The sequence below is a fragment of the Zootermopsis nevadensis genome, unplaced genomic scaffold (genome assembly GCF_977971745.1).
Source record: "Zootermopsis nevadensis isolate Lab colony 2312 unplaced genomic scaffold, Znev_1.0 Znev_ptg000027l, whole genome shotgun sequence".
Lineage (NCBI taxonomy): Eukaryota > Metazoa > Arthropoda > Insecta > Blattodea > Termopsidae > Zootermopsis > Zootermopsis nevadensis.
Window position 1 is genome coordinate 3,419,612 of NW_028259159.1, and position 26,263 is coordinate 3,445,874.

A 26,263-nucleotide genomic window follows, 5' to 3' on the forward strand; every position below is an offset into this window, starting at 1 on the left:
TTTGGCTGCACGCGACAGAGACAAGCGACCGAGACAGGCGACAGAGTTACGAGACCGAGACTGGTCGCTTCCTGTCTGCTCTCTGTACAATCGTATGAAGTACAATTACGAGCGCGAGACAAAGACAGGCGACAGAGACAAAGCACAGGAGACCGCTCTCGGACCAGTAGTGTCTCGCGACGGGCTCAGGCAGCACGTGTGTTGTTGAGTAAAATAATGGCAGAAATTAAATTTACTGGTGACCAAGATGAGCAATTGGTAGAATTAGTAGCAGAAAACCGACCACTGACCACCGACAGAAAGATCCTTCTTCGCGTCTGGTTTTGAATATTGAACTCATAGGTTTTCTTTGTTTCTTTCGCAATAAATATCACAGCAACACACAATCTTCTTCTTATTCTTCGAGTAACCTTTTTAGAAGCATTTTTGTACTCATTTTTCACAGAATATGTGCGCGTATATGTCTCAACAAAACAAAGAAAACAAACACTTTGCCGCATGTCTCGGTCGTCACCTCAAAAGTGTGTTGCGACAAGCTGCGATGTGTCCGTCTCCCGTCTATGTCGCCTGCCTCGGTCGCTTGTCTCTTGTCGCGTGCAGCCAAATTGTACCTTAAGAGGTCATCTATCAACGTCTGTGAGGAAGGCAACGTGTTCTTGTTTATAAAACAGCACTGCTATTCTTATAACGCCAGAAAAGACACAGCCCCCCCCCCCCCAATACATCCATCCCGAAGATGACGACTGCATTATTTGTCGAAACGTTGGAATACCTTGAAAATACGACGCGGATTATTGTCTCTCGGCTTCGAGGGCGAAGTTAAACATTGTTGATGATACAGGAAAATTTATTTTGGGTGGCGAGACTTTACATGCACCCTGTGCATTGTCATTCTTTCTGTTATGCTACCCTTTGGTCCCTACCCCCCCTTTTTCCTTCCGCCCCCATCATGAACAACAACGACTTTCAACCCCGTTCTTGTTAGACCGGTTTACCGTCATTTTTTTAGAGGCCTGGTTCTTCATTCTGCTCTTGGCACTGGTGCAGGCAACGTAGATTCTGTAAGTAAGGAAATGTTTCGCTTTTTCGTAGTGTTTTCTTGTTAAATGCTGCTTATACTTTACTATGACCTCTATTTGTTAGTTTCGAGTAAATTATTTTCAACTCTAAAGACGTATCAGTGTAATCTTGTTTTATCATTCTTTTTTAATACTGTTTGTGATTTTTATAACGTTTAGTTAATTATGCAATTAATGGTCTTAGAGCAACAGACATATTAGAGAGGTGTGTAGAAACATGCTGATTTAGAAGTAGTTTAGTAAAGAATGCAGTCTATATGTAGATTACCGCAATATTTTGAGTAATTATAAAATGTACTTCATTAAATCTGCATGTGGTTGGTGACGTTGCAAATAGCCACTAGTAAGTGAATATAGTTGTTTTAAGTTGGCGATTGTCGGAAGTATGAAACGGTATTGATCAAATTGCGGCAGAACTAATACAAACATGAGGTAGAAATAAGCATTGAGCGATCAACTAAATTATAATTCGAATAAGAAATAATTGCTGTGTAGTGAAAATAGCATAATTTAATTGTGTCTCTTTAAAAAGACGCGAATAAACTTGTAACTATCGAGTAATAAGACGTTTAACTATACAAAAAGATTGTCGGTGGTCGTCAGCATGAATTTCGACGTAGTCGAAGTTAATCGTCTAACTAGGCGAGAGATTGGGTTTCAATGGGGCAGCTGGCGTAAGGAAAGGCCGTAGTTCTGTGGAAACGTATTGTACAATATTTTCATGAAATGTGGTATACCGTACCGATTAAACTTGTCAAAAATGTCCCGAAAAATCAGAAATTGCGCTCTGAGTTTCCTATTCAGAATAGTCTGAGACTAGGACATGTTTCATTGCCACTGTTTTTAAATCTTGCTTTAGAATATACGCGAACAAAATCCGAGAGGGTACTGGAATCGAATGGAGCTTCCGGCCTGTATTGCAGAGCGAAAAGAGAGGTCCCGTAAAAGAGACGAGCACAAAAGCTGTGCAAGACGCAATAAGGATGTTGGTTAAGAAATAAAGGCAGAGGAATATAAATAAGGTCAGTTCTGATAATGACTCGTATTGTTTGGATTTAACGCGATGGAAATATTCGGGAACATTTTTCGTGACGTGGGCCTCTTTTGAATATGACGCGTTCCAACACGTGGCGTAGGGCCACTAGAGAAGTCCACAAATAGAGATGTTTCAAGGGGACTGCTGTCACGTTCTAGTAGAACTGATTTACCACCTGCATGTGTTCTGATTATGGAGGCATGGACTTGGAAATAATCATGAAGTATTGGACAAAATCGGTAACAGTATTAAGCTTTTTATAGACTTCCAAGAAGCGAGGATTAATATTGGTCTTCTACATGCTTTAGTCCCCTCCAAAATCCAACCCTTGGCGTCCACGTCGCGGAGGGGGGTAACGTCCTCGGACGGCTAACAGGGCTCTGGTCCACCGAAGCCAAGGTGTGAGGTATCGTGCTGAGGGCTGCATGGCCCAAAGGATCCCTTCAGGGCACTGCCGCCTTGGTCTGCTCTCAGTATCAGCCAGCCTGGGAAAGTTTAAAAGACAACCGGAGGCAGAAGCCCACCAGTTGTCAGAAAACTACCAGAAAAGTTCTGTGATATGGAGTCTCCATTTTAAAGCTGGTCATTCTCAGCAGGGAGTCAGTATTTCTGGCATACCACCACAGAGAGCTGGCATTTGCAGCAGACCCATGGAAGAATGTGATAAACAGTTTATAGCCTTGTGGCCTTCTGGTCGACAGGCAACATTTGGCACAGACTGCATGTCTGGAATGCCAGAGAGAGCCAAGATGGTACCAGGGGCATATGAAAACTGGGGTACATGACACTACCCAAGTTTAAGGAGGCTCTGACCAGGGTGCTTACAAGGCCCAGGTCGAAGGGCAATACCCCAAGTAAAGAGGTCAATCCTCTAGATCGACCCAGGGGTCTACAGGGAGGCCATGATCATGGCCACCAATGAAAGCTCTTTAATAAAGAGCTTTTCATGATTTTGACATCTGTCAGTCATTTAGCGAAATCGGACGATTGTCATGAGATCTTGGCTGGGGGCTGCTGGTAGGTTAGAAGAAAATGAAGCACAAAAGATCAGTTAATGGTCACTTGAAGCCCATGCCCATTTATTTACATGCTTCAGTCCACATGTGCCATTGTTTGCTTTCTTTAATTACTAATTTTTGTGCTTTTCTCCAACTGAAAATATACTCAGGCTGGTTGTGTATTTTTTACGAAATTCTGTTGTTTATGCATGCAGAATATGTGACGTTATGAATTGGCCTATTTGTCGATTGATACATGCTCATATTGCATTTCTTTGTTATGTACTCCCACATTATTGAAATGTGACAGAATACTTTAAACATGCTCTTAATTATAGATTATTCCACTTGTATGTGTTGTGCGTACGCTGCATATTATTTTACATCACATTTTCTTTATATTTTCCCAAGTGCTGTGCTGCTCTATACCTGTTAAAGTACAGATATTTATTGAAGGTTATGTTTGTACACATCTCATTTATGCCATTGAGTTAATATGTATGGCCTATTTTAATTTAAATTTTTTAATTGTCCCATCTGTTGCAATGATGTGTGTGTTCATGTTGAATTTTTGTCGTTTTTTTCACTGCTCAATTGTTGTATAAAATTGATTAAACTTCCTGTTAATTGTTCATAAAATACAATTTTCTATGTGTCCATTGCAGATATGTAATCTGTACCACATCTGCCTGTTGATGTTTTCCCATCTGCTGGGAAGAGGCAACCAATCTGAATTGAGAGGGAAATGAGCATGCCAGGTGGAATGCAAAGTGACCTGTTTCTGTGACGAGTGTAATTTTTGCTTCAGAATGTTATGCAGGAGCTTTGAAGTTTCAGGGAGCCATGAAATACTAGAGAAGAGAGGTTACAGTACTTGTTACTACGAGGCTTCGAAGAAACCTGATCTAATTCTTGTGTTCATGTGTTTCAGTGCAAACATGCCATCGGGCCATTATCATTTGCTTTCTGGGCATTCTGTGTTCTGCTGTTGTGTACTTAAATGTGTATTCAAATTTGTTGTACGTGTTATTTATTGTGCTGTTATTTGTACACTTATTATTTCAATCCTAATTTTTTTGTATGTTCACATTGCATTTCTTGCTTCTCTAATTCCCCATTAATTGTGATACAAAGTAAAATTAATTAAAATTGACATTAATTATATTCTTACCATGCAAATGCTGGGCTTATTTATATTACATGTATATGTTGAGTGTACTTCATTTTGACGTTTCTCTTCCTTTGTTTGAATTTCTTTGAATTTGATATGCGTGTGCTGATTCTGTTGTATTATTTCATGCCAATTATAACACAAGTTTCATCTTGAGGCTAATATCTCGATGCACACGAGATATGTTTGTCTGGGAGTGTTTTAAAACCTTGATTTCAGGAGTTCCCTCATAGGCCGGCCACATTTATTGGCGTTTCCAAGGCAACCAGTCTGAAGTGGCAGAAAATGAGCATGCCTGGTGGAATATGAAATGGGTTGATTTCTGTGATGAGTGTAATTTTTGTTCCAGAATGTGGGGCAGAGAGCCTTGATGTTGGTGGGAGCCATGGAGCACTGTAGAAGAGAGGTTACAGTATATGCATTTTAAATAGGCTTCAAGGAATCCTGATCTAATTCTTGTGTTCATGTGTTTCAGTGCAAAAATGCCATCGGGCCATTATCATTTGCTTTCTGGGCGTTCTGTTCTTTGCTGTTCTGTACATAAATATGTATTCAAATTTGTTGTATGTATTGCTTATTTAACTGTGTACTTTTTTTACGTGTATTGTTGTTTAAATTCCAATATTTTGATATGGTATATTCATTGCATGTTCATATTGCATTTCTTGCTTCTGTTAATTAAATGTGAACAGAGTAAAATTGATATTAATTATATTCTTACTATGAAAATGTTCCCTTATTTACATTGAGTGTAATTCCTTTTGATGTTGTCTTGTTATTTGTACTCTTTTATGCATTTTATATTTTTTGTGCTCCAAGCTGTCATACTAAAGCTGCTGTATTGACGCACACAGGACATATTCTTTGCCTGGGGCTGTTTTGAAAGTATTTCAGGGATTCCGACATCAGGCCATGTTGATGGGTATTTGCGAACGATGGTGGGGCCTGTCTGCTAGGAAGAGGCAACCAATCAGAAGTGACTGGTGAGTGTGCATAGTGGAACATGAAGTGGATTTGCTACTACAATGAGCCCTCCCCCCTCAAGAATTTGAAAGCCTTTGGAGTCAGTGGGAGCTTTTGAAGCAGGATGTGTGAAGAAAGTAGAGATCGCCTGGTAGATCATTTTTGTAGGTGGTCCTAAATTAGTACTATTCGCATTTTATTCCCCATGGGCCTTTTTTAAAGCATGAGTTCAGATTCCCACCTTAGGTAGTGTTCCTGTGTGTAAAGGACATATTGTGATGAATTAAATTTTTTCTTCCAGAGGCAGTCATTCAAAATCAGCTACTCAAATGCCATAGCAACCACAAAAGGCATAGAAAGTGAGACAGTACGTGGGTAATGTATAGAATTCACTTAAGCCTGTGCTTTAACTTTAGGAGACATTCTTTTAGTATACGAAATTCTTATCAAATGTAGTGTATCAATAAACTCAGTTTAGCTACAAAGAAAAGTTTGAAACTTACAAAAATGTTTGGTATACTCACCATTCAATGGTCTGATGTAAAGGATGCTTTATTTCTAGTGCCACAAGTATTTTTGTCTTGTCTCCTGAATGAAGGACACATTCAAGTAGTTAGGAGTAAGTGTAATAAGTTAAAATTGCTTTCTTGATGATCAGCCAAAGTTTCAAGTGAAGACAAAATCCCAAAGCCTGTAATAAGAGGAGAGGAATTAGTTTTGAAAAATTCCGTTCATGGAGACAAACCAATTGATATGTTACAGCCATATCCAATGTATGTCTGAAGGAAGTGCTGGGTTGTTTGCTACCAGGAAGACCATCAAGAGGTGGAGGGATAGAAGAGGTCCAGGATAGTGGCAGGGAGACGACTGGAAGGTCAGTGGATGGGTGGAGAATTTTAATATTAATGAGCACATGCTACTTTTCAATGTTTCATGAAATTTAACAATATTCATTTATACATGTACATATACATTTAACAATGGTATTATACAAGGTTCATACAGAATGTAGTGTATCAATGAAGGTTGTGTAGTTATTGAAGATATTTTTAGGTGACATCCATCCTAAAATAAATGCAGGAACAACTTTGTTACACCTGACATTCATGTGTATTCCTAGTATCATAAGGAGAAACATAGGACATAGATGTGTGTTCTTGTTGCATCTCCTGCATTAATGACTGAGTTCAAGTGTTTAGAACTAAAATTGCCTTCTCTTAATATCAGTACTGCTACCAATGCGAGATGAAATTCAAAAGCGTGTGATCAGAGAAAGGGTATCAGTTTAGCTACTCTGTTTGTTCTGGTATAAAGTCAAAATAACTGATGTGTTACAGACTTGTCTGAACTATGTGTGAACGAAGTGTTGGGTTGGTTTCCACCACGAGAAAATAATGGAGGAAGACCAAGAAGGAATTTTAATATTACTAATCCTATTGCTGTATTTGCATATGTTTCATGAAACTGATACATACACCATAAATAATCGAAATAATTTTCACTAATAATGTTCATAATATCTTCTAATGTACTTGGATTAATTATTATATTTGTTCTCCTTTAGTCATGGCTGTAGAAGTTTCTGATATTGGAATTTTCACCGGCAAGCTATCTTTTACCAATATTTTATATAATACAATGCACAAAGAAGAATTTCTTGCATAAATGTTCCTAATTCCAGGGGCAGTGTCCACACAGAAGGGCCACCCACCTTGAAACATCGTCTCGAGATGTGGTTCGTGCAGTCGTGGAGTTCCTATGGGTGTGAGGCATGGTGGCAGCAGTTGCATATTGGGCACTTCAAGTTGTCTATGGTTCAGACATCGCAGATGTCACGGATGTAACGGGGCAGAAAAAGATGAGTGATGACCAAGCTGTCCAATGGCAGGTAGTCAACGTTCAGGGCATAATGCAAGTGGACAACGGGTGACTGAAGACCAGTGAATGACTGAAGAATATAATCTGTGATGTGAAAGAGAAGTGAAGGCCAAGTGTCACAGCTTGGGTGCAAGAATTGAGCCCTGATTTTGTGTTATACCATTCATGAAGTCTGCAAACATTTTGGAGGAACAAAAGAAGACGAGACATTCTTTACTCCTGCGCAACTTGGAGCTGAGGGGTCAGCTGCAGGCCCTAACCAACTTGCCCTGAGAAGAAGCTTTTCGTAAGAAGTGAAAGGCCAAATGGGTCACGCTTCTGGAGGGAATGAAACTGGTGGTCCAGCCAGTGACTGAGCTACATATTGTGGTATGTGACATTGTAGTGTTTATGTGTATCCTGAGATTTCATTCTATCCCCTCAATTATTGGTATCGTGTTAGCTCACATTCCTTTCTGGCACAGAAAGGAAACAAAGGAGGCTTACATGTTCACCGCGAAGTCTGCGTTTGTCCCTCTTGCAGGAGTCAAATGAATTCACCAATTTTCATGGACAATTAGCCATTAGGCGTGGCGCGTATCTTGTACTTCTCAATCTTTTACAACTGATAAGGTTGTAAACTCGCAACTTGTAGTTTTAACAGATTATTGAAACCATTGCAATTTTCATCTGGTAAAAAGCTAACTGGCTGGGACATATTATGAGAAGGAATGGATTACTGAGTGATATCACCGAAGGCCAGGTTGAAGGAAAGAGAGGACTAGGAAGAAGATTGATACAGCTAACCGACGACCTTAAACAAGGAAAGAAGATGACGTTCCAGGAATTAAAGCGAGAAGCCGAGAATAGGGACAACTGGAGAGCTCTGTTTGGGCAGAGCAATGGACCTGTCGTAAGACAGAACACTTAATAATAATAATAATAATAATAAATTTCTTGTGGAATTTAATGCATTGAAGTGACTGATGATTAAAAAGTTTTTAATTTTAGGTGTCTGATAGTGCAAGTAATGAAATATTGAAGGTACACACGCAAAGTTTAATATGGAGATAAATCTTAAACATATTGTCTACATCATTACATTAATTTCAGGATACTTACTTTTTTGACAATAGTATTTCTTAGTTGTTTAATGGAAACTGATTTATGTTGCACATTCATCAAACATAGTCTTGAATTATTTTGGTGTTGCCCAATTATATTATTGCTGTCCTTACTATATGGACGTGATGTTAGCATTCATAATTCTGCAGTAGGTGTTGTAAAGCGATATTTATATTTTAATTTGATGCTTGCATGATTAGAGAATATTAGTATTTGAACTACGCAGTGGCCTGGAAGAGGGCTGTTCGTTAATTTAATGGTTTTAATAGGTCTCTGGTTGAAATGCCATTACACTACATTGAATGACGTAATCACTGCCTCATTTGTAATCGTTTCCACTTTGATAGGGACCGGCCATTATGTCATAAAATTCCATATATGTGTTTGAAGCAACTGAAAATGTTGAATGAGAAGAAGTAATTACTTAAGGACCCACAGACCAGCAAAGTTCTAATCAAAAAGTGACACAACCGTGTTGAGTAAGTCATCAGTTTCATGATTGCATATCAAGAAATATAATTCATGGATTGTTTTATGTGGCTAAGAGTAACTGATGAAGTCTTTCTTGCTGTGACCATTTCTGCGTGAATTTAGTTTATTGGTGTAGTAGTAGTGCATGCAGTTGAAGTAGCAGTGAGTAGCATGATTTGTGCTAATTTGAATTGCATGATGCAGAATTGTTGGTTGTGTGTAGGTAGATCATGTGTGAACATAAATTACGAATGTGCCATTTGCTATTGATAAACTGAAACAATATTTATATTTCTGCAGTTTTGTGTACTCTGAAATTTGTGCTAGAATGTATTTATTGAAATTCTGAAGAAATTGTTTTGTGGGGGGCTTGAAGTACTCTCGCACACGAGCATCGAAGTGCATGTTGAGAAAGGACGTATTGCGCTTCTGGATTGTGTTGGGCACTTTGTGCGGATGAGTTTTGTTTTGGAACGATGTCGCGGTGATCCTGCAGATGGGTAATGCGATTTGTATACCTTAATCCGTGCCTATGCTATGTTGAGCGCGATACACGTTACCTTTGCGATAAGAAGCGTTTGTATTTGATTTTGAAAACTGCCGTTGTTTGTCGCCGGATTGTTTCAGCTGCCAGTTGTGCGTTCTGGTGAAGAGATATCTTATATCCCAGGAAGACATTTTGATGTTGCTGTTTCAACTTGCTCCATGAAGAGTATGAAGCTGAGCTGCTCCATTATATTAAGCAATCGCTCATGTTCACTTTGTTCTTCATAAATGAAGATGGGTGATACGGGAATCAATTTGCTGTAACGGTCAAAATGACTTATGTACAAATATGTTCTCTGTAAGCTGAGGTGGGTGATATGTGACTGAATTTGGCGTAATACTAAAATGATGTATAAGTGTATTGTCTGTAATAATTTCCTGTATCTGGAATAACTTACTGATACTGGTGTTTCATGTTACAATGTGTATAAAGCGATGTAATGTGTTTTGCTTCTATAAAGAGTTAGGAACTTGGCCCTGTATAATGTATTTTAAAAAGGTTGTGTTTCTGTATTTATTTTGAAATGTGTGTGTCACTTCTGTGCTGGTTTGTACTGCTACTTGTGAAAATGTGTATAGCCAACAGTGAGATTAAATATTGCTGATGTTTTGATGTGTAATTCAGCACAAAATGAGACTATCTGTATGTTAATCACAAGAATTTTGTAGTACCTTGTTTGCCAGGAATGTAACCGTGTCATCCTGGAGGTGGCATAAATTGCCTTCTTTTTAATCCTGACATAAGGCATTGAAGTAGGGGAACCTGTATGGCAGTAAGTATGTAAATGTTTCAGAGTTTCTAATTGTAGTCTGCAATGTACATGTGCTGCTGGGATTTGAGAAGAAACTTTGAAATTTCTTGTAGTGCCCATTGTTATGGCACTGCCATTTTGAATCTCAGGTTTAGTGTGGTGAGAGTTATGCAACCTATCCTAAAGTTCTGTCCTTATATTAGTGATGAATGACAACAATTGCTCACTTGAAGTGCACTGCATTTGATGATGTGAGGGAAGAAAGAGAAAGTGATATGTAATGAATACAAAATAAATGGGAAATGATGATGGATACACAGATTGGAATATTATGCAGAATGAATGGCATTAAGGAAGTTTGTTAACAAAGATGTAGTAGGCTGTAAATATGTAAACATGTTTCAGTGATTTTAATATGAGTCTGTAATGCATAATTGTTGTATGTTTAGTATTGTGCCAAGTGTAAACTTTGAAATGCCTTGTAATGTTCATTGTTGTTTGATGTTGAAGTTTAATGTGGTAAGAGTCGTGCAACGTATCCTAAAAATCTGTCCTTTTGTAGGTGGCAAATAAAAAATATTGCTCCCTTGAAGTGAAGTACATTTGGGAAGGTAGGTACTGAATAACAATTAAATGAGATGTGATGTCTGATAAGTGGAGTAGAATATAATAGAGAATGAATGGCATTAAGAAAGTATGCTACGTATAGAGAGAGAGAGAGAAGTTCGGGCGCTTTCCCAATTGTTCTGGGTATCAGTTTTGAAACACAATTTTTCAGCAGTAAACTAATTAATGTCAAATAGCAATTAAAGAGTTTTCACTGTGCCATTTCTGCCTTTGTTCATGAACAGTTTTGTGCCTAGGGATTTTGTGAGTTGAGATTAGGGGTTAGTCAAAGTTAAGAGGAGTAAGTTTCTCCAGCCTTCACTGTTGTAAATTACTTGAAGTGATGGAAAAGATATCAGGGTGTGTGTGTGCTTTTTAGTGAAGAATAAATTTTTTCATATGTATGACATTACAAAGAACGCTGAGGAATATGAGTCCAGAATGTGTATTCAGAAACTGTGTAAGATGTGTTGGTTCAGATGAGAATTGAAAAGTGCTGATGTATATATTAAAAAGTACAAAAAATAAAAGAGTTTTGTATGTGAAAACATGTAAATTGAATGCTCTTAGGAATTAAAAATGGAAAAGAACAGAGAATGAAGCAGGAGTTGTAACCTTAATTAATTCATGGAGCCCGGGACCTTCTGAGAAGCGAGGAGTTAAGTTTCTCAGGCACTCAAGAAATTCCCCACATTTTATGGAACCTGAAGGTTCATTACTGTGTTCACAAGAGCTTGTCACTGGCCTGTTACCTGAATCCAGACCGCAACACTTCAACATATTTCTCTGACATCCATTTTAATATTATCTTCCCACTTACGTTTAGGTCTTCCCAGCGGTCTCTTTTGTTCTGATTTGCCCACCTAAATCCGGTATCCCATATGTGACCTGACCATCTAAATCCTTTACTCGATCAGTCTAATTATATTTGACAAAAAGTACAACAAAGAAGGTCCTCATTATGCAACTTTGACCAGTGTCATAGTAATTCATCCCTCTTAGGTGTAAATATTATCCTCCTCAGCACCCTGTTCTGAAAAACACTCGATCTGCGTCTTCCCGTTGGTGTCAGAGATCAATTGTTACACCTGTACATAACTACAGGTAAAGTATTATATTGTGGATCTTAAAATTTATGTTTTTAGACAGGCGATGAAAAGGCACAAAGTTGTGAATTGAATGGCAGCAGAAATTACCCAAATTGAAGGTGAATTTTTAGTGTCACTCCAAAATACTGAAATTCGCCACACACGTATGTTCTGATTTTGCCCTGCTTTCATGCTCTATGGTTCAAGATCAGGAATGACGTGTGATGTTGAAGGCTTGCAGTGTGTGTGTGTGTGTGTGTAGAGGAGCATGGAAGATGTCAGGAAGCACTGACGTCGAACAGGATGTTTGTGGATTGAAGAAGGAAAGAAACAGTGAGAGGTGAAGATTTAATTAGAGAAGAAAGAGATAATGAAATGATGGAGTAGGTAGAAAGAGTGAAAAGAGAAAACAAAAGGATGAGAGCAAAAGAAAATAGATTATAACGAAAATAGTATAAGATGGAAAATGATAGAAAATGATATAAAATGTTGAAAAATTATGCCAAAGAGTTTTTTTATTTTTTTTTTATTTTTTGAGAGTTTTCCCCCCCCACACACCCCATGCATTTAATTTTTGTTGATATTGCTGTGCTGGTGCTGCTGCTGCTGCTGCTGTTTAAATCTGAAAACATTGGATACATGGGGATTTGAACACAGAACACACATCATTATACACTACAACCTTAACCACTAGGCTACGAAGCTGTTGGCAGTTCACCGTTTAAAACTCCCTCATATCTTACATTGTGTAAGAGTTGCCTTGGAGTACATTATGAGGCAGATTGAAGCCGCAACTGGGCAGAGTCTCTGGTGGTCTAGTGGTTAAGACATGAGACTGTTAAGTTTAGGGTTCCAAGTGTTGGTGGTTCAAATCCACCAGCCTGCAATAGATTTATTTTTTTATTAAAACTCCCTCATATCTTACATTGTGTGAGAGTTGCCTTGGAGTACATTATGAGGCAGATTGAAGCGGCAACTGGGCAGAGTCTCTGGTAGTCTAGTGGTTAAGACATGAGACTGTTAAGTTTAGGGTTCCAAGTGTCGGTGGTTCAAATCCACCAACCTGCAATAGACTTTTTATTAATATAAGTTTTAAAACATGAGTAAGACACTCGACCAACCCCCCCCGAAGGGGGGGGTTGGTCGAGTGTCTTACTCATGTTTTAAAAACTTGACCAACCCCCCCCGAAGGGGGGGGTTGGTCAAGTTTTTATAATGCAACCAACCCCCCCCCGAAGGGGGGGGTTGGTTTAGTATCTTACTCAAGTTTTTTAAAATGTTGAGTGACCTTGACCTTGACCTTGAATAAGTAGGTCAAGGTCACTCAACATTTTAAAATTTCAAGTTTTTTTAAAATGTTGAGTGACCTTGACCTTGACCTTGAATAAGTAGGTCAAGGTCACTCAACATTTTAAAATTTCAAGTTTTTTAAAATGTTGAGTGACCTTGACCTACTTATTCAAGGTCAAGGTCAAGGTCACTCAACATTTTAAAAAAACTTGAAATTTTAAAATGTTGAGTGACCTTGACCTACTTATTCAAGGTCAAGGTCAAGGTCACTCAACATTTTAAAAAACTTGAGTAAGATACTAAACCAACCCCCCCCCTTCGGGGGGGGTTGGTTTAGTATCTTACTCAAGTTTTTATAATGCAACCAACCCCCCCCTTCGGGGGGGGGGGTTGGTCAAGTTTTTAAAACATGAGTAAGACACTCGACCAACCCCCCCCTTCGGGGGGGGTTGGTCGAGTGTCTTACTCATGTTTTAAAACTTATATTAATAAAAAGTCTATTGCAGGTTGGTGGATTTGAACCACCGACACTTGGAACCCTAAACTTAACAGTCTCATGTCTTAACCACTAGACTACCAGAGACTCTGCCCAGTTGCCGCTTCAATCTGCCTCATAATGTACTCCAAGGCAACTCTCACACAATGTAAGATATGAGGGAGTTTTAATAAAAAAATAAATCTATTGCAGGCTGGTGGATTTGAACCACCAACACTTGGAACCCTAAACTTAACAGTCTCATGTCTTAACCACTAGACCACCAGAGACTCTGCCCAGTTGCGGCTTCAATCTGCCTCATAATGTACTCCAAGGCAACTCTTACACAATGTAAGATATGAGGGAGTTTTAAACGGTGAACTGCCAACAGCTTCGTAGCCTAGTGGTTAAGGTTGTAGTGTATAATGATGTGTGTTCTGTGTTCAAATCCCCATGTATCCAATGTTTTCAAATTTAAACAGCAGCAGCAGCAGCAGCACCAGCACAGCAATATCAACAAAAATTAAATGCATGGGGTGTGTGGGGGGGGAAAACTCTCAAAAAATAAAAAAAAAATAAAAAAACTCTTTGGCATAATTTTTCAACATTTTATATCATTTTCTATCATTTTCCATCTTATACTATTTTCGTTATAATCTATTTTCTTTTGCTCTCATCCTTTTGTTTTCTCTTTTCACTCTTTCTACCTACTCCATCATTTCATTATCTCTTTCTTCTCTAATTAAATCTTCACCTCTCACTGTTTCTTTCCTTCTTCAATCCACAAACATCCTGTTCGACGTCAGTGCTTCCTGACATCTTCCATGCTCCTCTACACACACACACACACACACTGCAAGCCTTCAACATCACACGTCATTCCTGATCTTGAACCATAGAGCATGAAAGCAGGGCAAAATCAGAACATACGTGTGTGGCGAATTTCAGTATTTTGGAGTGACACTAAAAATTCACCTTCAATTTGGGTAATTTCTGCTGCCATTCAATTCACAACTTTGTGCCTTTTCATCGCCTGTCTAAAAACATAAATTTTAAGATCCACAATATAATACTTTACCTGTAGTTATGTACAGGTGTAACAATTGATCTCTGACACCAACGGGAAGACGCAGATCGAGTGTTTTTCAGAACAGGGTGCTGAGGAGGATAATATTTACACCTAAGAGGGATGAATTACTATGACACTGGTCAAAGTTGCATAATGAGGACCTTCTTTGTTGTACTTTTTGTCAAATATAATTAGACTGATCGAGTAAAGGATTTAGATGGTCAGGTCACATATGGGATACCGGATTTAGGTGGGCAAATCAGAACAAAAGAGACCGCTGGGAAGACCTAAACGTAAGTGGGAAGATAATATTAAAATGGATGTCAGAGAAATATGTTGAAGTGTTGCGGTCTGGATTCAGGTAACAGGCCAGTGACAAGCTCTTGTGAACACAGTAATGAACCTTCAGGTTCCATAAAATGTGGGGAATTTCTTGAGTGCCTGAGAAACTTAACTCCTCGCTTCTCAGAAGGTCCCGGGCTCCATGAATTAATTAAGGTTACAACTCCTGCTTCATTCTCTGTTCTTTTCCATTTTTAATTCCTAAGAGCATTCAATTTACATGTTTTCACATACAAAACTCTTTTATTTTTTGTACTTTTTAATATATACATCAGCACTTTTCAATTCTCATCTGAACCAACACATCTTACACAGTTTCTGAATACACATTCTGGACTCATATTCCTCAGCGTTCTTTGTAATGTCATACATATGAAAAAATTTATTCTTCACTAAAAAGCACACACACACCCTGATATCTTTTCCATCACTTCAAGTAATTTACAACAGTGAAGGCTGGAGAAACTTACTCCTCTTAACTTTGACTAACCCCTAATCTCAACTCACAAAATCCCTAGGCACAAAACTGTTCATGAACAAAGGCAGAAATGGCACAGTGAAAACTCTTTAATTGCTATTTGACATTAATTAGTTTACTGCTGAAAAATTGTGTTTCAAAACTGATACCCAGAACAATTGGGAAAGCGCCCGAACTTCTCTCTCTCTCTCTATACGTAGCATACTTTCTTAATGCCATTCATTCTCTATTATATTCTACTCCACTTATCAGACATCACATCTCATTTAATTGTTATTCAGTACCTACCTTCCCAAATGTACTTCACTTCAAGGGAGCAATATTTTTTATTTGCCACCTACAAAAGGACAGATTTTTAGGATACGTTGCACGACTCTTACCACATTAAACTTCAACATCAAACAACAATGAACATTACAAGGCATTTCAAAGTTTACACTTGGCACAATACTAAACATACAACAATTATGCATTACAGACTCATATTAAAATCACTGAAACATGTTTACATATTTACAGCCTACTACATCTTTGTTAACAAACTTCCTTAATGCCATTCATTCTGCATAATATTCCAATCTGTGTATCCATCATCATTTCCCATTTATTTTGTATTCATTACATATCACTTTCTCTTTCTTCCCTCACATCATCAAATGCAGTGCACTTCAAGTGAGCAATTGTTGTCATTCATCACTAATATAAGGACAGAACTTTAGGATAGGTTGCATAACTCTCACCACACTAAACCTGAGATTCAAAATGGCAGTGCCATAACAATGGGCACTACAAGAAATTTCAAAGTTTCTTCTCAAATCCCAGCAGCACATGTACATTGCAGACTACAATTAGAAACTCTGAAACATTTACATACTTACTGCCATACAGGTTCCCCTACTTCAATGCCTTATGTCAGGATTAAAAAGAAGGCAATTTATGCCACCTCCAGGATGACACGGTTACATTCCTGGCAAACAAGGTACTACAAAATTCTTGTGATTAACATACAGATAGTCTCATTTTGTGCTGAATTACACATCAAAACATCAGCAATATTTAATCTCACTGTTGGCTATACACATTTTCACAAGTAGCAGTACAAACCAGCACAGAAGTGACACACACATTTCAAAATAAATACAGAAACACAACCTTTTTAAAATACATTATACAGGGCCAAGTTCCTAACTCTTTATAGAAGCAAAACACATTACATCGCTTTATACACATTGTAACATGAAACACCAGTATCAGTAAGTTATTCCAGATACAGGAAATTATTACAGACAATACACTTATACATCATTTTAGTATTACGCCAAATTCAGTCACATATCACCCACCTCAGCTTACAGAGAACATATTTGTACATAAGTCATTTTGACCGTTACAGCAAATTGATTCCCGTATCACCCATCTTCATTTATGAAGAACAAAGTGAACATGAGCGATTGCTTAATATAATGGAGCAGCTCAGCTTCATACTCTTCATGGAGCAAGTTGAAACAGCAACATCAAAATGTCTTCCTGGGATATAAGATATCTCTTCACCAGAACGCACAACTGGCAGCTGAAACAATCCGGCGACAAACAACGGCAGTTTTCAAAATCAAATACAAACGCTTCTTATCGCAAAGGTAACGTGTATCGCGCTCAACATAGCATAGGCACGGATTAAGGTATACAAATCGCATTACCCATCTGCAGGATCACCGCGACATCGTTCCAAAACAAAACTCATCCGCACAAAGTGCCCAACACAATCCAGAAGCGCAATACGTCCTTTCTCAACATGCACTTCGATGCTCGTGTGCGAGAGTACTTCAAGCCCCCCACAAAACAATTTCTTCAGAATTTCAATAAATACATTCTAGCACAAATTTCAGAGTACACAAAACTGCAGAAATATAAATATTGTTTCAGTTTATCAATAGCAAATGGCACATTCGTAATTTATGTTCACACATGATCTACCTACACACAACCAACAATTCTGCATCATGCAATTCAAATTAGCACAAATCATGCTACTCACTGCTACTTCAACTGCATGCACTACTACTACACCAATAAACTAAATTCACGCAGAAATGGTCACAGCAAGAAAGACTTCATCAGTTACTCTTAGCCACATAAAACAATCCATGAATTATATTTCTTGATATGCAATCATGAAACTGATGACTTACTCAACACGGTTGTGTCACTTTTTGATTAGAACTTTGCTGGTCTGTGGGTCCTTAAGTAATTACTTCTTCTCATTCAACATTTTCAGTTGCTTCAAACACATATATGGAATTTTATGACATAATGGCCGGTCCCTATCAAAGTGGAAACGATTACAAATGAGGCAGTGATTACGTCATTCAATGTAGTGTAATGGCATTTCAACCAGAGACCTATTAAAACCATTAAATTAACGAACAGCCCTCTTCCAGGCCACTGCGTAGTTCAAATACTAATATTCTCTAATCATGCAAGCATCAAATTAAAATATAAATATCGCTTTACAACACCTACTGCAGAATTATGAATGCTAACATCACGTCCATATAGTAAGGACAGCAATAATATAATTGGGCAACACCAAAATAATTCAAGACTATGTTTGATGAATGTGCAACATAAATCAGTTTCCATTAAACAACTAAGAAATACTATTGTCAAAAAAGTAAGTATCCTGAAATTAATGTAATGATGTAGACAATATGTTTAAGATTTATCTCCATATTAAACTTTGCGTGTGTACCTTCAATATTTCATTACTTGCACTATCAGACACCTAAAATTAAAAACTTTTTAATCATCAGTCACTTCAATGCATTAAATTCCACAAGAAATTTATTATTATTATTATTATTATTAAGTGTTCTGTCTTACGACAGGTCCATTGCTCTGCCCAAACAGAGCTCTCCAGTTGTCCCTATTCTCGGCTTCTCGCTTTAATTCCTGGAACGTCATCTTCTTTCCTTGTTTAAGGTCGTCGGTTAGCTGTATCAATCTTCTTCCTAGTCCTCTCTTTCCTTCAACCTGGCCTTCGGTGATATCACTCAGTAATCCATTCCTTCTCATAATATGTCCCAGCCAGTTAGCTTTTTACCAGATGAAAATTGCAATGGTTTCAATAATCTGTTAAAACTACAAGTTGCGAGTTTACAACCTTATCAGTTGTAAAAGATTGAGAAGTACAAGATACGCGCCACGCCTAATGGCTAATTGTCCATGAAAATTGGTGAATTCATTTGACTCCTGCAAGAGGGACAAACGCAGACTTCGCGGTGAACATGTAAGCCTCCTTTGTTTCCTTTCTGTGCCAGAAAGGAATGTGAGCTAACACGATACCAATAATTGAGGGGATAGAATGAAATCTCAGGATACACATAAACACTACAATGTCACATACCACAATATGTAGCTCAGTCACTGGCTGGACCACCAGTTTCATTCCCTCCAGAAGCGTGACCCATTTGGCCTTTCACTTCTTACGAAAAGCTTCTTCTCAGGGCAAGTTGGTTAGGGCCTGCAGCTGACCCCTCAGCTCCAAGTTGCGCAGGAGTAAAGAATGTCTCGTCTTCTTTTGTTCCTCCAAAATGTTTGCAGACTTCATGAATGGTATAACACAAAATCAGGGCTCAATTCTTGCACCCAAGCTGTGACACTTGGCCTTCACTTCTCTTTCACATCACAGATTATATTCTTCAGTCATTCACTGGTCTTCAGTCACCCGTTGTCCACTTGCATTATGCCCTGAACGTTGACTACCTGCCATTGGACAGCTTGGTCATCACTCATCTTTTTCTGCCCCGTTACATCCGTGACATCTGCGATGTCTGAACCATAGACAACTTGAAGTGCCCAATATGCAACTGCTGCCACCATGCCTCACACCCATAGGAACTCCACGACTGCACGAACCACATCTCGAGACGATGTTTCAAGGTGGGTGGCCCTTCTGTGTGGACACTGCCCCTGGAATTAGGAACATTTATGCAAGAAATTCTTCTTTGTGCATTGTATTATATAAAATATTGGTAAAAGATAGCTTGCCGGTGAAAATTCCAATATCAGAAACTACAGGCATGACTAAAGGAGAACAAATATAATAATTAATCCAAGTACCTGAGAAGATATTATGAACATTATTAGTGAAAATTATTTTGATTATTTATGGTGTATGTATCATTTTCATGAAGCATATGAAAATATAGCAATAAGTTTAGTAATATTAAAATTCCTTCTTGGTCTTCCTCCGTTATTTTCTCGTGGTGGAAACCAACCCAACACTTCGTTCACACATAGTTCAGACAAGTCTGTAACACATCAGTTATTTTGACTTTATACCTGAACAAACAGAGTAGCTAAACTGATACCCTTTCTCTGATCACACGCTTTTGAATTTTATCTCGCATTGGTAGCAGTACTGATCTTAAGAGAAGGCAATTTTAGTACTAAACACTTGAACTCAGTCATTAATGCAGGAGATGCAACAAGAACACACATCTATGTCCTATGTTTCTCCTTATGATACTAGGAATACACATGAATGTCAGGTGTAACAAAGTTGTTCCTGCATTTATTTTAGGATGGATGTCACCTAAAAATATCTTCAATAACTACACAACCTTCATTGATACACTACATTCTGTATGAACCTTGTATAATACCATTGTTAAATGTATATGTACATGTATAAATGAATATTGTTAAATTTCATGAAACATTGAAAAGTAGCATGTGCTCATTAATATTAAAATTCTCCACCCATCCACTGACCTTCCAGTCGTCTCCCTGCCACTATCCTGGACCTCTTCTATCCCTCCACCTCTTGATGGTCTTCCTGGTAGCAAACAACCCAGCACTTCCTTCAGACATACATTGGATATGTCTGTAACATATCAATTGGTTTGTCTCCATGAACGGAATTTTTCAAAACTAATTCCTCTCCTCTTATTACAGGCTTTGGGATTTTGTCTTCACTTGAAACTTTGGCTGATCATCAAGAAAGCAATTTTAACTTATTACACTTACTCCTAACTACTTGAATGTGTCCTTCATTCAGGAGACAAGACAAAAATACTTGTGGCACTAGAAATAAAGCATCCTTTACATCAGACCATTGAATGGTGAGTATACCAAACATTTTTGTAAGTTTCAAACTTTTCTTTGTAGCTAAACTGAGTTTATTGATACACTACATTTGATAAGAATTTCGTATACTAAAAGAATGTCTCCTAAAGTTAAAGCACAGGCTTAAGTGAATTCTATACATTACCCACGTACTGTCTCACTTTCTATGCCTTTTGTGGTTGCTATGGCATTTGAGTAGCTGATTTTGAATGACTGCCTCTGGAAGAAAAAATTTAATTCATCACAATATGTCCTTTACACACAGGAACACTACCTAAGGTGGGAATCTGAACTCATGCTTTAAAAAAGGCCCATGGGGAATAAAATGCGAATAGTACTAATTTAGGACCACCTACAAAAATGATCTACCAGGCGATCTCTACTTTCTTCACACATCCTGCTTCAAAAGCTCCCACTGACTCCAAAGGCTTTCAAATTCTTGAGGGGGGAGGGCTCATTGTAGTAGCAAATCCACTTCATGTTCCACTATGCACACTCACCAGTCACTTCTGATTGGTTGCCTCTTCCTAGCAGACAGGCCCCACCATCGTTCGCAAATACCCATCAACATGGCCTGATGTCGGAATCCCTGAAATACTTTCAAAACAGCCCCAGGCAAAGAATATGTCCTGTGTGCGTCAATACAGCAGCTTTAGTATGACAGCTTGGAGCACAAAAAATATAAAATGCATAAAAGAGTACAAATAACAAGACAACATCAAAAGGAATTACACTCAATGTAAATAAGGGAACATTTTCATAGTAAGAATATAATTAATATCAATTTTACTCTGTTCACATTTAATTAACAGAAGCAAGAAATGCAATATGAACATGCAATGAATATACCATATCAAAATATTGGAATTTAAACAACAATACACGTAAAAAAAGTACACAGTTAAATAAGCAATACATACAACAAATTTGAATACATATTTATGTACAGAACAGCAAAGAACAGAACGCCCAGAAAGCAAATGATAATGGCCCGATGGCATTTTTGCACTGAAACACATGAACACAAGAATTAGATCAGGATTCCTTGAAGCCTATTTAAAATGCATATACTGTAACCTCTCTTCTACAGTGCTCCATGGCTCCCACCAACATCAAGGCTCTCTGCCCCACATTCTGGAACAAAAATTACACTCATCACAGAAATCAACCCATTTCATATTCCACCAGGCATGCTCATTTTCTGCCACTTCAGACTGGTTGCCTTGGAAACGCCAATAAATGTGGCCGGCCTATGAGGGAACTCCTGAAATCAAGGTTTTAAAACACTCCCAGACAAACATATCTCGTGTGCATCGAGATATTAGCCTCAAGATGAAACTTGTGTTATAATTGGCATGAAATAATACAACAGAATCAGCACACGCATATCAAATTCAAAGAAATTCAAACAAAGGAAGAGAAACGTCAAAATGAAGTACACTCAACATATACATGTAATATAAATAAGCCCAGCATTTGCATGGTAAGAATATAATTAATGTCAATTTTAATTAATTTTACTTTGTATCACAATTAATGGGGAATTAGAGAAGCAAGAAATGCAATGTGAACATACAAAAAAATTAGGATTGAAATAATAAGTGTACAAATAACAGCACAATAAATAACACGTACAACAAATTTGAATACACATTTAAGTACACAACAGCAGAACACAGAATGCCCAGAAAGCAAATGATAATGGCCCGATGGCATGTTTGCACTGAAACACATGAACACAAGAATTAGATCAGGTTTCTTCGAAGCCTCGTAGTAACAAGTACTGTAACCTCTCTTCTCTAGTATTTCATGGCTCCCTGAAACTTCAAAGCTCCTGCATAACATTCTGAAGCAAAAATTACACTCGTCACAGAAACAGGTCACTTTGCATTCCACCTGGCATGCTCATTTCCCTCTCAATTCAGATTGGTTGCCTCTTCCCAGCAGATGGGAAAACATCAACAGGCAGATGTGGTACAGATTACATATCTGCAATGGACACATAGAAAATTGTATTTTATGAACAATTAACAGGAAGTTTAATCAATTTTATACAACAATTGAGCAGTGAAAAAAACGACAAAAATTCAACATGAACACACACATCATTGCAACAGATGGGACAATTAAAAAATTTAAATTAAAATAGGCCATACATATTAACTCAATGGCATAAATGAGATGTGTACAAACATAACCTTCAATAAATATCTGTACTTTAACAGGTATAGAGCAGCACAGCACTTGGGAAAATATAAAGAAAATGTGATGTAAAATAATATGCAGCGTATGCACAACACATACAAGTGGAATAATCTATAATTAAGAGCATGTTTAAAGTATTCTGTCACATTTCAATAATGTGGGAGTACATAACAAAGAAATGCAATATGAGCATGTATCAATCAACAAATAGGCCAATTCATAACGTCACATATTCTGCATGAATAAACAACAGAATTTCGTAAAAAATACACAACCAGCCTGAGTATATTTTCAGTTGGAGAAAAGCACAAAAATTAGTAATTAAAGAAAGCAAACAATGGCACATGTGGACTGAAGCATGTAAATAAATGGGCATGGGCTTCAAGTGACCATTAACTGATCTTTTGTGCTTCATTTTCTTCTAACCTACCAGCAGCCCCCAGCCAAGATCTCATGACAATCGTCCGATTTCGCTAAATGACTGACAGATGTCAAAATCATGAAAAGCTCTTTATTAAAGAGCTTTCATTGGTGGCCATGATCATGGCCTCCCTGTAGACCCCTGGGTCGATCTAGAGGATTGACCTCTTTACTTGGGGTATTGCCCTTCGACCTGGGCCTTGTAAGCACCCTGGTCAGAGCCTCCTTAAACTTGTGTAGTGTCATGTACCCCAGTTTTCATATGCCCCTGGTACCATCTTGGCTCTCTCTGGCATTCCAGACACGCAGTCTGTGCCAAATGTTGCCTGTCGACCAGAAGGCCACAAGGCTATAAACTGTTTATCACATTCTTCCATGGGTCTGCTGCAAATGCCAGCTCTCTGGTGGTATGCCAGAAATACTGACTCCCTGCTGAGAATGACCAGCTTTAAAATGGAGACTCCATATCACAGAACTTTTCTGGTAGTTTTCTGACAACTGGTGGGCTTCTGCCTCCGGTTGTCTTTTAAACTTTCCCAGGCTGGCTGATACTGAGAGCAAACTAAGGCGGCAGTGCCCTGAAGGGATCCTTTGGGCCATGCAGCCCTCAGCACGATACCTCACACCTTGGCTTCGGTGGACCAGAGCCCTGTTAGCCGTCCGAGGACGTTACCCCCCCTCCGCGACGTGGACGCCAAGGGTTGGATTTTGGAGGGGACTAAAGCATGCAAAAGACCAATATTAATCCTGGTTTCTTTGAAGTCTATAGAAAGCTTAATACTGTTACCGATTTTGTCCAATACTTCATGATTACTTCCAAGTCCAGGTGGAAAATTGTAATTCTCTTCCATTATCTTCTTGAATTCATTTGTAGCAGTAATCAACTTGCACCACTCAGGAAACCACTTCAACCATGAACTAGAACAAATACAACATTTACAATCATGTCAATATTCATTTATAATTGTCCTCCAAAACCTCCTCAAACTTACGTCTACCTATATTTGACTTTGTACTGTGATTTGGCCCTCCGTTCAGGACCCGAAACGTCTGTTTTCTACGTCGTTACTTCCAGATCAGCCTCCTGTAGCAGCGTGTTTCTGTTTACGGTATTTGCGTTTCGACCCAGTATTTTAGCAGCTGACATGTCCAATTCAGACTTTACAGATGGCGGATTCTGAAGCAAAGTTTAACACCCATTTTGATAATTACCATGGCCGAGACTATTCTTAACTGCAAACGCATACGACAATGATTATACGGTTCGCACTGCGGGTTCCGATTAAACAGATTTTAATAGGGCTAACTACATTAAATCAATCGTCGCTTTACGAAATTATTCTCAGCCTAACTTTAATAACGAAGCGCGTACCCGTCATCCGAAAGCGAACTCACCCGGAATCTTTCGACAGATTAAGAAACTCTCCTGATGCCTCCCCCATTTCCCTCACCATCTTTACTCCAGTCCCCACAAAATGCGCTTTAATCTATCTGGATGCCTTGGAATGAATTATGCCAAGGGAAAGGATTAAGGGAAAAAATGTATTTTCCTATTGCGTTTTGGACTTAATTCTACGTTGTTTACTTTTTTGTAGCGTACTTAATCATCATTTTATTTCTGGTGTAAATACATTTTATTTCGGGCAATAAGATGGCTGATTTCTATTTTTTTTTTGTAATTTTTTGGTATTTCGGAAACATAACCCCCTCCCCAATTATAACACTGCTTTTATGGGTAAACAGCGACACGCTTTAAGATCGTCTGAAGGTTCCCTAGAGCGGGGACTGCCTGAAATTTCATCGATATTCTGAATCCAACGAGAATGCTGTACAATACACGTGTCCTAACTGAATAATCGGCTATGTTGAAGTTTATAAATCACGGACGTACTGTCCCATTGTATGCCCCATTCAAATTGCAAAGTAACCAGGGTCTGATCTATTACGTCGCAATCCAGCTGGGATCTCACTCAGACCTCGTCTGCGTAGGAAGTCGGCCTTGAGAGAAAAAATGGGTCGAATTGCGTACGAAATTCATTCCACGATAATTGAAACTGTTGTTGTCCTTTTTTAATAATTAGGCACAGTAATAATTTATTTCGCTGCTGTGGCAATTAATTACTATTCCAAACAAAAATTATGTGGTCTACAGAACGTAACGTTTAAAGACAGAAAAATGACCAACACCCAGCGATTTAGCTTCAAAACAACAAGCCCGAAGTCCGTAGCTAAGCTCGACATATTCTAACCTAACACGGTTAACCTCGTGTACAGCTAATGAATGAAACTTCTAGTTCAATAAAGGAATGGTCGGCGAATTCCTTGACTGCTAAGCTACCATCAGCTTATGCAGAACGGCTCTGTACCATATATTTAGTTAATATTCGGAAATAAAGAAACTATTAGTAAATCTACAAATATAAAATTCAATAAAATCTCCTCATGGACTGGCCTTCCATTTTACTCTGAAAGGAAATTGTTCTGGATTTCTACGCATCAGCTTACCTCGTCACAGCAACGCCGGAAACAAAGTGAAAGGACGTTCTTTTCTCGAAGAACCACTGACGTAGTAATTAAATGAATGTAGCGGGGTAGTGAGGGGTGGAAGTAAAGAACAGGTTGTGGGCCAAGAAGAAGCAAACACAGGCAGAAGTATGAGGAAGTACAGGGTGTCTACAAGGTTTAGTTCCCAATTTTTACATTTGTGTCTCTTTCCGGTTATTTCTAGCTTGTGGATGAGCGTTCTCAGCAGCATTTACAAAATCTTGGTCACCAGAGGCTCACACAAGCAACGCAAGAAATACTTGACTGTCCCACACTTGAGGTGGATGTCCAGTTTTGATAAGTTGGAACTCCTCTTCACTAGTTCATTACCTTGTTAGTAGATGGCGCGGCAGTTCACTTATGTTTATATTAGTTCAAGCCCTTACTAGTAGATGGCGAAGCAATTCACTTATCATTACATTAGTTCATACCGTTGCTAATAGATGGTGAGATAGTTCACTTTCTACTAATATTAGCACCGATTATGCACTGCATTTATGGCCAAATCGTGAACTACCACTGGAGCCAAAATAACATAGGTGCATTACATTTCCAGGTGTATGTAGAAAGAGACGCCATTTTAAATATCCTTCTTGGTATTTCGGGCGGAATGTATCGGGT

The 26,263-nt window shown here is 38.4% G+C and overlaps 2 long non-coding RNA genes across 5 annotated transcripts; one reads left to right on the forward strand and one right to left on the reverse strand.

Moving 5' to 3' along the window:
• The first annotated feature begins 1,046 nt into the window (after nucleotides 1-1,046).
• LOC147872466 (uncharacterized) lies at nucleotides 1,047-11,205 on the forward strand. 2 transcript variants are annotated; one of them, XR_015537211.1, is made up of 5 exons: nucleotides 1,047-1,061; nucleotides 1,939-5,267; nucleotides 5,549-5,622; nucleotides 6,010-6,121; nucleotides 6,929-11,205. It is a non-coding gene; the product is annotated as an uncharacterized LOC147872466 (long non-coding RNA). The 2 variants fall into 2 exon arrangements; XR_015537210.1 differs by having other exon boundaries at nucleotides 5,549-5,614.
• A 3,833-nt stretch (nucleotides 11,206-15,038) lies between these two features.
• Nucleotides 15,039-25,870, reverse strand: LOC147872467 (uncharacterized). 3 transcript variants are annotated; one of them, XR_015537283.1, is made up of 5 exons: nucleotides 25,604-25,870; nucleotides 20,974-24,016; nucleotides 20,623-20,692; nucleotides 20,120-20,231; nucleotides 15,039-19,315 (listed from the first exon to the last, which is right to left on the reverse strand). It is a non-coding gene; the product is annotated as an uncharacterized LOC147872467 (long non-coding RNA). The 3 variants fall into 3 exon arrangements; XR_015537281.1 differs by having other exon boundaries at nucleotides 20,619-20,692; XR_015537282.1 differs by having other exon boundaries at nucleotides 20,627-20,692; nucleotides 25,604-25,869.
• Nucleotides 25,871-26,263: the final 393 nt, after the last annotated feature.